This window comes from Balaenoptera acutorostrata, chromosome 16, assembly GCF_949987535.1.
Source record: "Balaenoptera acutorostrata chromosome 16, mBalAcu1.1, whole genome shotgun sequence".
Taxonomy (NCBI): Eukaryota; Metazoa; Chordata; class Mammalia; order Artiodactyla; family Balaenopteridae; genus Balaenoptera; species Balaenoptera acutorostrata.
Genome location: NC_080079.1, coordinates 23,578,710 through 23,591,497, shown reverse-complemented (window position 1 = coordinate 23,591,497; position 12,788 = coordinate 23,578,710).

The window sequence follows — 12,788 nt, the reverse complement described above, 5'->3', positions numbered from 1 at the left end:
TTTTGTTGTCTTTTTTAATTTCTCTGACCTTTATTTCAGAGCTGGTCCTGCACTGTCTTACACCCGGGGCTCTCCTCAGGTGAAGGTACTGCCCCAAGAACTAGGGAGATAAAATAAACGTTCTTCTTTGGAGCAGGTCTTGCTGTTCACATTGAGCCTGTAGGAAATTGTCAGATTCTTTCCTCTCACTGAATTTTGTTTTTAACTAGCAAAAGCAAGATACACTTTTGCTATATGTCATTTATTATGAACTTAGCCCTTGGGGTCAGACTACCTAGGTTTACCATTCACATCACTTAAAATCTGTGTGAACTTGGAAAGTTATTTTGCTTCCCTGAGCCTCAATTTCTCCATCTGTATAAGGGACCTAAAATATTTAGTACCTAATTCGAAGTTTTACTCTAATGGTTAAATTTGGAATTGGAAGCTCATAGCACAGTAACTGGTACATTGTAAGGATTTAAGAACTGCTAGATTAAAGAATGGTGATAATCAAACTGTATCTTACCTTTCCGTTTCTCCTTCCCTACCATATGACACTCCCTGACCCTCTCCCCACCATCACGTTAACACAAATAAACTCTGAAAATATGCTGGTATTTGAGAATCTTGCATTCTCATGCAAGGTGTGGCCATGGAAGATCCCTATGGTACCAGAACCTGTGTGTGCAGATGCAGTAGCCAACATCTGTGTGTGATTATGCTTCTGTATCTAAGGCCCAGTGGATTCCTTGCAGTTAGAGGATTCCTCTGTGTCTGTTGGCAGTGATGATGCAAGAGCAGGGAGAATCGTGGGTAGAGAGAGACTCGAGAGACAAGGAGCAGACAGAATGTTAAAAATGGAAGAGGTATTCTAGACCAAGACACTTATTTAATAGACGAAGTCAATAAAGCCAGAAAAGCGACATGCCTGACTCGTCTGTATTCACTAAAATTGGTGGGTTCTGCTTGTCTTTGGGCTCCCTATTTCTGCCCCATTCCCCACCCTCAAACCCCTAGAAACTCTGAGTCATGCCAACCAGAAAGTAGCAGAGAAGAATCACAAACTGTGGGATCCACTCTGGGAAAGAGGATGATTCTGCGTCATGGATGAAATGTCAGTGTAGCATTTCCCTTTCTGTCTCACCCCTTGAAGGAGAATTTGAGGAAGAAAGAAAACTAGTAAATTGAATATTAAGCATTTCAATAGTCTACTTTAACAAGTCATTTTAGTGTTTTTAAGTAAGAAAAAAAGAATATGAGTGCTTTAAAATGAGGACCTAATTTCCCTTTATTGCTTTAATTTTAACTTTTGATTAGCTATACTGTACCATTATTCTGGGTATATTAATTTGAATCCATCCAGCTCACAAAGAGTAATATTTCAAGAGCTTTCCATAGTATGGGGAAGGGATGATCTCATGAGGAAAGGGTTTTCTCATGTCTCCGGATCTTCAGAGGTATTTGCTGATAATCATCAAGTGAGGGGAGTGTAAAGTTTCATATATCATTTAACAAATGATAAAGTATCATTTTAAAAATGTGTATTGAGTAAGTACTGTGTCAGGTATCATATAGGCTGCCAGGGATATGAAAATAAGACTTGGACCTCATTCTCAAGAAACAGTCTAGCAGGAAACCCTAATATGTTAATTATCAAAATAACTGACAGTAAATGTTACAGATACACCCTATGTACTAGTCTCAAAAGTGGTCCCTAAATCACACTGGAGCTAAAGAAACAGACATCCCTGAGAAGCAGACCCTTGATGGATAAATTGATTGGGAAGGAGAAACTCTTTGAATTAAACAAGAACGGGGTTTTTTAAAGTTAGCAGATTACTGGCAAAATCTGACCCATCCTCACCTCATGTTTCATTTTAACTTATTAAAACCGACTGGGGAAAAACTCATTAAAAACTTCTAAGATTCTATGGGGACTTTTCATTAATCAAAGCCCAGATGCAGCCTTATGGCCAAATATGTCGAGAACAACAGAGGAAGGCTGATTTTTCCTTACGTCAATTGCCTGCCCCTATCCCAGTAACAAGATTTCTATTTATAAGAGAAAGACAGGAGCTCTGAATATGTTTGTGGCCCTGAGTGGGTCTTTCTACTGGTGCTGGCTTTCCTCCGATCTTCTGCCCAGGTCATGATCTCAGTAATTAGCAAATTAACCAAACTCTGTATGGGAGCTCACCTTTCCATTTTATGGGTTTGTAAAAATAATAATCTAAGTACTTGACACTTAACAGAATAGTTATTATTTTTAATGTAAAGGGCACTTGTTTCATTAGAGAGATCATAAACCTTAGCAAAGATAGAGTTTGAGCTGTACTGGGTTTCACAAATAGTCATGTACTCACAGAGCCCCTTACTTTTGTCATTGCCTAACATTCACAGAAGATTTCAGCTTAATCTCCAGGCTTCAGTTAGGAAAGGGAACTCAGGAGCTAGGGCTCTGATTGGGAATCAATATTTGGAATTTTAGCCTTTGATTGCAGAGACCACAACAAATTCTTCGGTTTAGGTCAGTTTAACAGTTTCATGCAATCATTCAACAATTATTTATTGAACATTCATTCCATGCCAGGCACTATTCTATGTGCTGGAATATACCAGTAAATAAGACAGCTAGGATTGCCTGAACACTGTGACTGCTTCTGCAGAACTGGAAAACTATTCATCAAAATGGGACCGGAGCACTTACTTGTCAGTCCAATTGCTGTCAGTTCTATTGCTCCTCCAAAGTAACAGTGATTCAACTCCCATTTGGCTTTCAGGAAATAGGAAAAGTTTGAAATTGGCCATTTCCATTGCAACAATGACTGGTGTAACAAATGGACATGGATGAGAGAGGAAGGAAGTTATGATAATCAGAAGATGTAGTGTGTAAATATAGCACACTTGTGTTTGTAAACATTCATTGTGCCACCTGTTTAAAACCTCATTCAAAAAATATAAAATACATACAATATGTGCACAGATCATAAGTGTACACCCCTAGATGATTAATGCCTTATTTTATTTTTTTGATTTTCTGATTATAAATTAATATAAACTTGCAATAGTTGTGAGACTCAGTTGATGTGTAACCCCAAACTTCATACATAAAAATTGATAAATATAAATTTAATGATAATAAATTTCATATTTGAAATATAAAAGGTGAATGGTAGGAAAATCTTAGGACCAGAGACAAAGGGCAGTCTCTGAGAATGAGCAATACTCCTTTTTCCTTTTCATTAGTAGACTTTATTTTTTGGAACAGTTTTAGGTTTATAAAAAATTGAGCAGAGTACTGAGAGTTCCTGTATAGCCCTCAAAACACATTTCCTCTATATTATTTTTATACTGAAGTATAGTTGATTTACAATATTATATTTGTTTCAGGTGTACAACATATTAATTCAATGTTTTTCTTCATTATACTCCACTTCAAGATATCATAAAATAGTGTCTAGAATCGCCCTCTGTGCAGGTGTAACCAGGCTACAGGCCTCCGCATATTCTAAGCATCAAGTTTTTGGCCCTCTGACATCAAAAGAGACCTCCCAGTTCCACGTAATATCAAACGGCAAAAGCTCTCCCAGAGATCTCCATCTCAACGCTAAGACCCACCTCCACTCAACGACCAGCAAGCTACAGTGCTGGACACCCTATGCCAAAAAACGAGCAAGACAGGAACACAACACAACCCATTAGCAGAGAGGCTGCCTAAAATCATAATAAGGTCACAGACACCCCAAAACACACCACCAGACGTGAACCTGCCCACCAGAAAGACAAGATCCAGCCTCATCCACCAGAACACAGGCCCCAGTCCCCTCCAACAGGAAGCCTACACAACCCACTGAACCAACCTTAGCCACTGGCGGCAGACACCAAAAACAACAGGAACTACGAACATGCAGCCTGTGAAAAGGTGACAGCAAACACAGTAAGTTAAGCAAAATGTGAAGACAGAGAAACACTCAGCAGATGAATGAGCAAGGTAAAAACCCACCAGACAAAATAAATGAAGAGGAAATAGGCAGTCTACCTGAAACATAATTCAAAGTAATGACACTAAAGATGATCCAAAGTCTTGGAAATAGAATGGAGAAAATATAAGAAACATTTAACAAGGACCTAGAAGAACTAAAGAGCAAACAATGATGAACAACACAAGAAATGAAATATAAACTTCTCTAGAAGGAATCAATAGTAGAATAACTGAGGCAGAAGAATGGATAAGTGAACTGGAAGATAGAATAGTGGAAATAACTACTGCAGAGCAGAATAAAGAAAACAGAATGAAAAGAATTTATGACAGTCTCAGAGACCTCTGGGACAACATTAAATGCAGCAACATTCGAATTATAGGGGTCCCATAAGAAGAAGAGAAAAAGAAAGGGACTGAGAAAATATTTGAAGAGATTATAGTTGAAAACTTCCCTAATATGGGAAAGGAAATAGTTAATCAAGTCCAGGAAGCGCAGAGAGTGTCATACAGGATAAATCCAAGGAGAAACATGTCAAGACACATATTAATCAAACTATCAAAAATTAAATGCAAAGAAAAAATATTAAAAGCAGCAAAGGAAAAACAACAAATAACATACAAGGGAATCCCCATAAGGTTAACAGCTGATCTTTCAGCAGAAACTCTGCAAGCCAGAAGGGAGTGGCAGGACATATTTAAAGAGATGAAAGGGAAAGACCTACAACCAAGATTATTCTACCCAGCAAGGATCTCATTCAGATTCAACACAGAAATTAAAACCATATCAGACAAGCAAAGCTGAGAGAATTCAGCACCACAAAACCAGCTTTACAACAAATGCTAAAGGAACTTCTCTAGGAAGCAAACACAAGACAAGGAAAAAACCTACAATAACAAACCCAAAACTATTAAGAAAATGGTAATAGGAACATACATATTGATAACTACCTTAAATGTAAATGGATTAAATGCTCCAAACAAAAGAACTAGACTGGCTGAATGGATACAAAAACAAGACCCATATATATTCTGTCTACAAGAGACCCACCTCAGACCTAGGGACACATACAGACTGAAAGTGAGGGGATGGAAAAAGATATTCCATGCAAATGGAAATCAAAAGAAAGCTGGAGTACCAATTCTCATATCAGACAAAACTGACTTTAAAATAAAGACTATTACAAGAGACAAAGAAGGACACTACATAATGATCAAGGGATCAATCCAAGAAGAATATATAACAATTGTAAATATTTATGCACCCAATATAGGAGCACCTCAATACATAAGGCAAATGCTAACAGCCATAAAAGGGGAAATCAACAGTAACACAATCACAGTATGGGACTTTAACACCCCAATTTCACCAATGGACAGATCATCAAAAATTAAAATAAATAAGGAAACACAACCTTTAAATGATACATTAAACAAGATGGACTTAATTGATATTTATAGGGCATTCCATCCAAAAACAACAGAATACACTATCTTCCCAAGTGCTCATGGAACATTCTCCAGAATAGATCATATCTTTCTGGGTCACAAATCAAGCCTTGGTAAAATTAAGAAAATTGATGTCATAACAAGTATCTTTTCCGACCACAACGCTATGAGACTAGATATCAATTACAGGAAAAATCTGTAAAAAATACAAACACATGGAGGCTAAACAGTACACTACTAGAGCTAATCAATGAATTTGGTAAAGTAGAAGGATACAAAATTAATGCACAGATAACTCTTGCATTTCCTATACACTAATGATGAAAATTCTGAAAGAGAAATTAAGGAAACACTCCCATGTACCACTGCAACAAAAAGAATAAAACACCTAGGAATAAACCTACCTAAGGAGACAAAAGACCAGTATGCAGAAAACTATAAGACACTGATGAAAGAAATTAAAGATGCTACAAACAGATGGAGAGATATACCATGATCTTGGATTGGAAGAATCAATATTGTGAAAATGACTATACTACCCAAAGCAATCTACAGATTCAATGCAATCCCTATCAAACTACCAATGGCATTTTTCACAGAAATAGAACAGAAAAATTCAAAATTTGTATGGAAACACAAAACACTCCGAATAGCCAAAACAATCTTGAGGAAGAAAAACGGAGCTGGAGCATTCAGGCTCCCTGACTTCAGACTATAATACAAAGCTACAGTAATCAAGACAGTTTGGTACTGGCACAAAAACAGAAATATAAATCAAGGGAATAGGATAGAAAGCCCAGAGATAAACCCATGCACATATGGTCACCTTATCTTTGATAAAGGAGGCAAGAATATACAATGGAGAAAAGGCAGGCTCTTCAATAAGTGGTGCTGGGAAAACTGGACAGCTACATGTAAAAGAATGAAATTAGAACACTTCCTAACTCCATACACAAAAATAAACTCAAAATAGACTAAAGACCTAAATGTAAGTCCAGACGCTATAAAACTCTTAGAGGAAAACACAGGCAGAACACTCTATGACATAAATCGCAGCAAGATCCTTTTTGACCCACCTCCTAGAGAAATGGAAATAAAAACAAAAATAAACAAATGGGACCTAATGAAACTAAAAACTTTTGCACAGCAAAGGAAACTATAAACAAGACGAACAGACAGCCCTCAGGATGGGAGAAAATATTTACAAACGAAGCAACTGACAAAGGATTAATCTCCAAAATCTACAAGCAGCTCATGCAGCTCCATATCAAAAAAAAAAACCCAAACAACCAAATCCAAAAAAGGGCAGAAGACCTAAATAGACATTTCTCCAAAGAAGATATACAGATTACCAACAAACACATGAAAGGATGCTCAACATCACTAATCATTAGACAAATGCAAATCAAAACTACACTGAGGTGTCATCTCACACTAGTCAGAATGGCCATCATCAAAAAATCTACAAACAATAAATGCTGGAGGAGGTGTGGAGAAAAGGGAACCTTCTTTCACTGTTGGTGGGAATGTAAATTGATACAGCCATTATGGAGAACAGTATGGAGGTTCTTTATAAAACTAAAAATAGAACTACCATACGACCCAGCAACCCCTCTACTGGGCATATACCCTGAGAAAACCATAATTTAAAAAGAGTCATGTACCACAATGTCCATTGCAGCACTATTTACAACAGCCAGGACATGGAAGCAACCTAAGTGTCCATCGACAGATGAATGGATAAAGATGTTGTGGCACATATATACAATGGAATATTCTCAGCCATAAAAAGAAACAAAATTGAGTTATTTGTAGTGAGGTAGATGGACCTAGAGTTTGTCATACAGAGTGAAGTAAGTCAGAAAGGGAAAAACAAATACCGTATGCTAACACATATATATGGAATCTAAAAAAAAAGAAAAAAAAACGTGGTTCTGAAGAACCTAGGGGTAGGACAGGAATAAAGATCCAGACTTAGAGAATGGACTTGAGGATATGGGGAAGGGGAAGGGGAAGCTGGGACAAAGTGAGAGAGTGGCATGGACATATATACACTACCAAATGTAAAATAGATAGCTAGTGGGAAGCAGCCGCATAGCACAGGCAGATCAGCTCTGTGCTTTGTGACCACCTAGAGGGGTGGGTTAGGGAGGGTGGGAGGCAGACACAAGAGGGAGGGGATATGGGGATATATGTATATGTATAGCTGATTCACTTTGTGATACAGCAGGAACTAACACACCATTGTAAAGCAGTTATACTCCAATAAAGATGTTTTAAAAAAAGGACAGATAAAAATAAAATAAACCACAATTACAAAATAAGAGTTTGTGAATAATCATCTGAGAGTTAAACAAAGTAGAGTCCATAAATAAAGATGAATCTTTGAGATTTCAAATATAGAGGATGAGTTAAATAGCAAATCGATACTGCTGAAGAGAGCTTTGTAAACTGAAAGATAAATTTGAGGAAATCATCTGAAATTCAGCAAAGAGATATGAAAGTATGGCAAATCTCAAAGTGTAATCTCTGGATCGGAAATATCAGCAACACCTGAAAACTTGTTAGATATTGAGCCCCACCCTACATTTATAGAATGTGAGATTCTGGGGGTATGGACCAAGCATCTGTCTTTTAATAAATTCTGCAGATGATTCTAACATGTGCTAAATTTGAGAATATCTGAACCAGAAATATACAAAGATAAAAGAGCTATGGAGACATAGAAGTTTTTCAATATACTTCATATAGTCCATGGTAGAAAGGAATAGGATTTTTTTTTAAATGCAATACTGTAAACCATAGTGGCTATGAATATCACTAAACTGAAAAAATAAGAACTTTCAAATTGGAGTAAGAAAATGATCCACTGACATTATAAATGAAAGCAAATCCAATTTATAAATCATGGTGAAACTGCTGAATATCAAAGACAATATATTATCTTAAAGGCAACCAGTGAGATTGACTTTAAAAGTGACAGTGTGAGGAGCACAGTGGAGTCTTTCCCCAGTCAAGCAAACAAAAACATTTAACTGATATATTTTTTAAATTAACAATTTAAAGTCTACAGAAATTCCCCTAAGGGTGTACAGCAAATGGCCAAACAACTATTCAAAACAAATGACTAAATATAGGTAAGAACACCAAAAATATGTGACATTTAAGGTATGACTCACCATCATTTCCTATCTTTCTCCTTCTCACCTCCAGCTCAGTGTGATGAAAGTGCTACTTCAGGCATTTGAAACCAAGAAGATGGGTCTTCCTTTCTATTAGCTCTCAATCTAGGGACGCAATTTGATCCAGGAGGGCACCCACATTCCACCCCAGCTCTGAACTGCAGAAGCTCTAGAAGCCAAGAAGACTGGTCTCTTCCTTCACCCAGCATCCACTCAAATGGCAGAAGCTCTACTCCAAGCACAACAGGGCAAGAAAACTGGAACCCAGACACTCCTGCCTAGCTTGCTTGTAGCGTAGAAGTTCCATGCCAAAAAGGAGAAGTCCAGAAGTTCAGGGGCTAATTCCCTGTTCACAGTCCCATTTGTTGAGCAGGGGTGTCACTCTAGGAGAGGCGGTCCATTTTCTTCACCCTCAGCCCAGATGCAGTGGCACAGAGGTTCAATAAGAGAGGCAGATGGTAAAAACAAAGAGTTCACAGCATTGCCTAACTAAGATTCACTTACTTAGGAAGAAATTGTGGGAAAGTTCATGTCTAAGGGCATTGTCGAACACAACGATGATCATAAAATGAGCAGTTAAGAAGAGATCAGTAGCTCTCTGACACTAATAACAGAAAGCAAAACTGTAAACAAAAAAGAAGTTTAATAGAGAGAACCAGGGAAAGAGACAATTAAGGAGAGCCTTCATGGGGTCAGATCAACTTCAAAGACTGGCAAGCTTCTGCCCCTGTAAAGGGGCCTTACTTTAATTGGATCAGACCGTGGAACAGTTCATGCAAACAATACAGCAATCAGCTTACAGTGGAGACTAACAACTGGGTGTGATATTAATAGAGGTAGACCATCCCAGGTGTTCAGAGAGACTGTGCACACCCAAGGATGCATACTCCAAGAAGAAACATCAAAGACTTCACATGATTGGAAACGTCAAATTCACTAAACTAGCCCAGTCATTAAAGAAATAAATATGCAAACAACAACAGGATATTCCAAAAGGTAGGAATAAGGAATATGGATCCAGAGTTGTTAAAATATGTTACCTAAAATTTCTAGTTTTCAATGAAAAGTCGTGATTCATGTGAAGAAACAGTAACATGTGACCCATAAACAGGAAGAAAAGCAGGGTTCAAAAGGATACATGCACACCAATGTTCACTGCAGTGCTGTTTACAATAGCCAAGACATGGAAGCCACCTAAATGTCCATCAACAGATGAATGGATAAAGAAGATGTGGTACATATATAAAATGCAATATTATTCAGCCATTAAAAAGAATGAAATAATGCCATTTGCAGCAACATGGATGGTCCTGGAGATTATCATACTAAGTGAAGTAAGTCAGACAAAGACAAATATCATATGATATTCCTTATGTGGAATTGAAAAAAAATGATGCAAATGAACTTATTTACAAAACAGTAACAGACTCACAAACTTAGAAAACAAACTTATGGTTACCACAAGGGAAAGGTGAGGGGGTGAGGGATAAATTGGGAGTTTGGGATTGACATATACACACTACTGTATTTAAAATAGATAACCAACGTGACCTACTGTATAGCACAGGAAACTCTGCTCAATATTCTGTAATAAGTTAAATGGGAAAATAATTTGTAAAAGAATAGATAGAAGTATATGTATAACTGAATTACTTTGCTGTACACCTGAAACTAACAGAACATTGTAAGTCAACTATAGTCCAATATAAGATAAAAATTTTTAAAAAGCAGGCAACAAAATCTGCCTGTGAGAGGGCTCAAATAGCAAATATAACAGAGAAAAATTCAGCACATCAATGATAAATATATTCAAAAAAATAAAGAGAACCATGCTTAAATAAAAGGAAGCTATGATGGTAATGTTTCTTCAAATAGAGATGGTAATATGGAAATAGAAATTATGTTTTAAATAATCAAATGGAAATTCTGAAAAGTTAAGTCATCAAAATGTAAAATTCACTAGAGGGCTTCAACAGTATATTTGAACCGATAGAAGATAGAATCAGCAAACTTGAAAATAAATTGATAGAGATTATTCAATTCAAAGAGCAGAAAACAAATGTACAGAGCATCAGAGGAATGTGGAACGCCATTAAGCACATCAACATATGTATAATGGAAGTACAGAAGAAGAGAAGAAAAAGAGCAGAAAAAATATATTTGAAGAAATAGTGACTCAAGACTTTTAAAAATTGATGAAAGATTAATCTGAACATCCATGAAGCACAATAAATTCCAAGTAGGATGAATTCAAAGAAATTCCAGACACACTAGAATAAGAAGGATGAAAGCTAAAGACACAGTGAAAATCGTGAAAGCAGCAAGACACAAATGACTTGTCATGTACAAAGGAACTCCCAAAAGATTTTAAAAAAATGACTTCTCATGAGAAACAGTGGAGGCCAGGAGACAGTGGGTGACATATTCAAAGTAGTGAAAGGAAAAAAAGATCCAGTCAACTAAGAATTGTATATCCAGCAATATTATCTTTCAAAAATGAAAGTGAAATCATTGTATTTTCAAATAACATAAAGAAAGAATTCATTGCTAGCATACCCATCTTAAAATAAAATGCTAAGGGAATTTGTTTTGGCTGAATGCAAATGACCAGAGACAGTAATTCAAATCCACATGAAAAAATAATAAGCACCAGTAAAGGTAATTATGTAATTTTTAAAGACAGCATAAGTGTATAATTCTCCTTACTTCTCTTACTAATTGAAAAAGTAATTATATAATACAATATGCATAATTGTACTGGTTATGTTAAGCATATGGCATACAGAAATCTAATATATTTGAGAAGAATAGCACAGAAGAGGCAGGTGAGGGTAAGGCTGTACTAAACTATGGAAATGCTACTTATTGTAATTTGAGTTCACAGAGACAAGAGGAGAGAACCAGAAATAGTAAATGAGAAGGATAATAAAACAAACTCTGTAAACTTATACTTCTCTTTCTTGTTTTTTTTTTTAAATAAACATAAAACTATGTGAAATATTTAAAATAATGTATTATTGTGCTTATAACACATTTAGATGAAATATTTATAACAATCACAGCACAAAGAAGGAGAGAGGGAGTTAAGTTATACAGGAGTAATTTTTCTATATGTTATTGTAATTAAGTTAGTATAAATTGAAGTAAATTCTAATAACCTGTTTATGTTAAGCTCCAGACCAGTGACTAAGAAAATAAATGTTTTTTTAAAAAGCAATTAAGATGTTACACTAGAAAACCGTAATGCAAAGGAAAACAGAAAAAGAATACTAGGGAAGAAAAAATGATATGGGACATATAGAACACAAAAAGAAAAATGTCAGACATAAGCCCAAATATATCAATAACAACATTAAATGTCAGTAGATTAAGTAGTCCAATCAAAAGGCCAATCAAATAGTCCAATCAAAAGAGATTGTTAGACTTAATAATATTTAAAAAAATAAGAATGGAAAATATACTGTTCTCCATATTTTAGAGTCAATATTTTAGATTCAAAGATACAAATAGTCTGGGCATAAGAGAATGGAGAAAAATATGCCAGGACAAAGAGCAACCATAAAAGAGCTGAGGGACTATAGTAACTCTGGGCAAAATAGACTTTAAAACAAAAGTGTCACTGGAGAGATATTATATAATGGTAAAAGCACCAATTAAACCCAAAGACATAACAACTACAAATGCAGTGCTCTAAAATTCATAAAGCAAAATATGACAGAATTAAAGGGAGATATAGGCAATTCAATAATACAGTTAGATACTTTAATACCTCAGTTTCAATAATGGATAGAACAACGAGACAGAAGAGTAACAAATATATAGAGGACTTGAACAACAGTAAACCGAATAGACCTAACAAATATCCATACAACACTCCTCACAACAGAATACAAATTCTTCTATAGTGCATATGTAACATTTTCCAAGATAGACCATCTGCTAGAGCACAAAACAGGCTTCAATAAATTTAAACACATTAAAATCATATAAAATAAATTCTCTAGCCACAATGATACTAAATTAGAAGTCAACAGAGAAAAATGGTGAAATTGACAAACATGTGGAAACTAAATGACACATCCCTAAATAACCAAAGAGTAAAAAAAGAAATCACAAGAGGGTTTAGAAAACTCTTTGAGATAAATGTAAATAATAAACACAACATACTCAAACTTATGAGATGCAACTAAAATAGT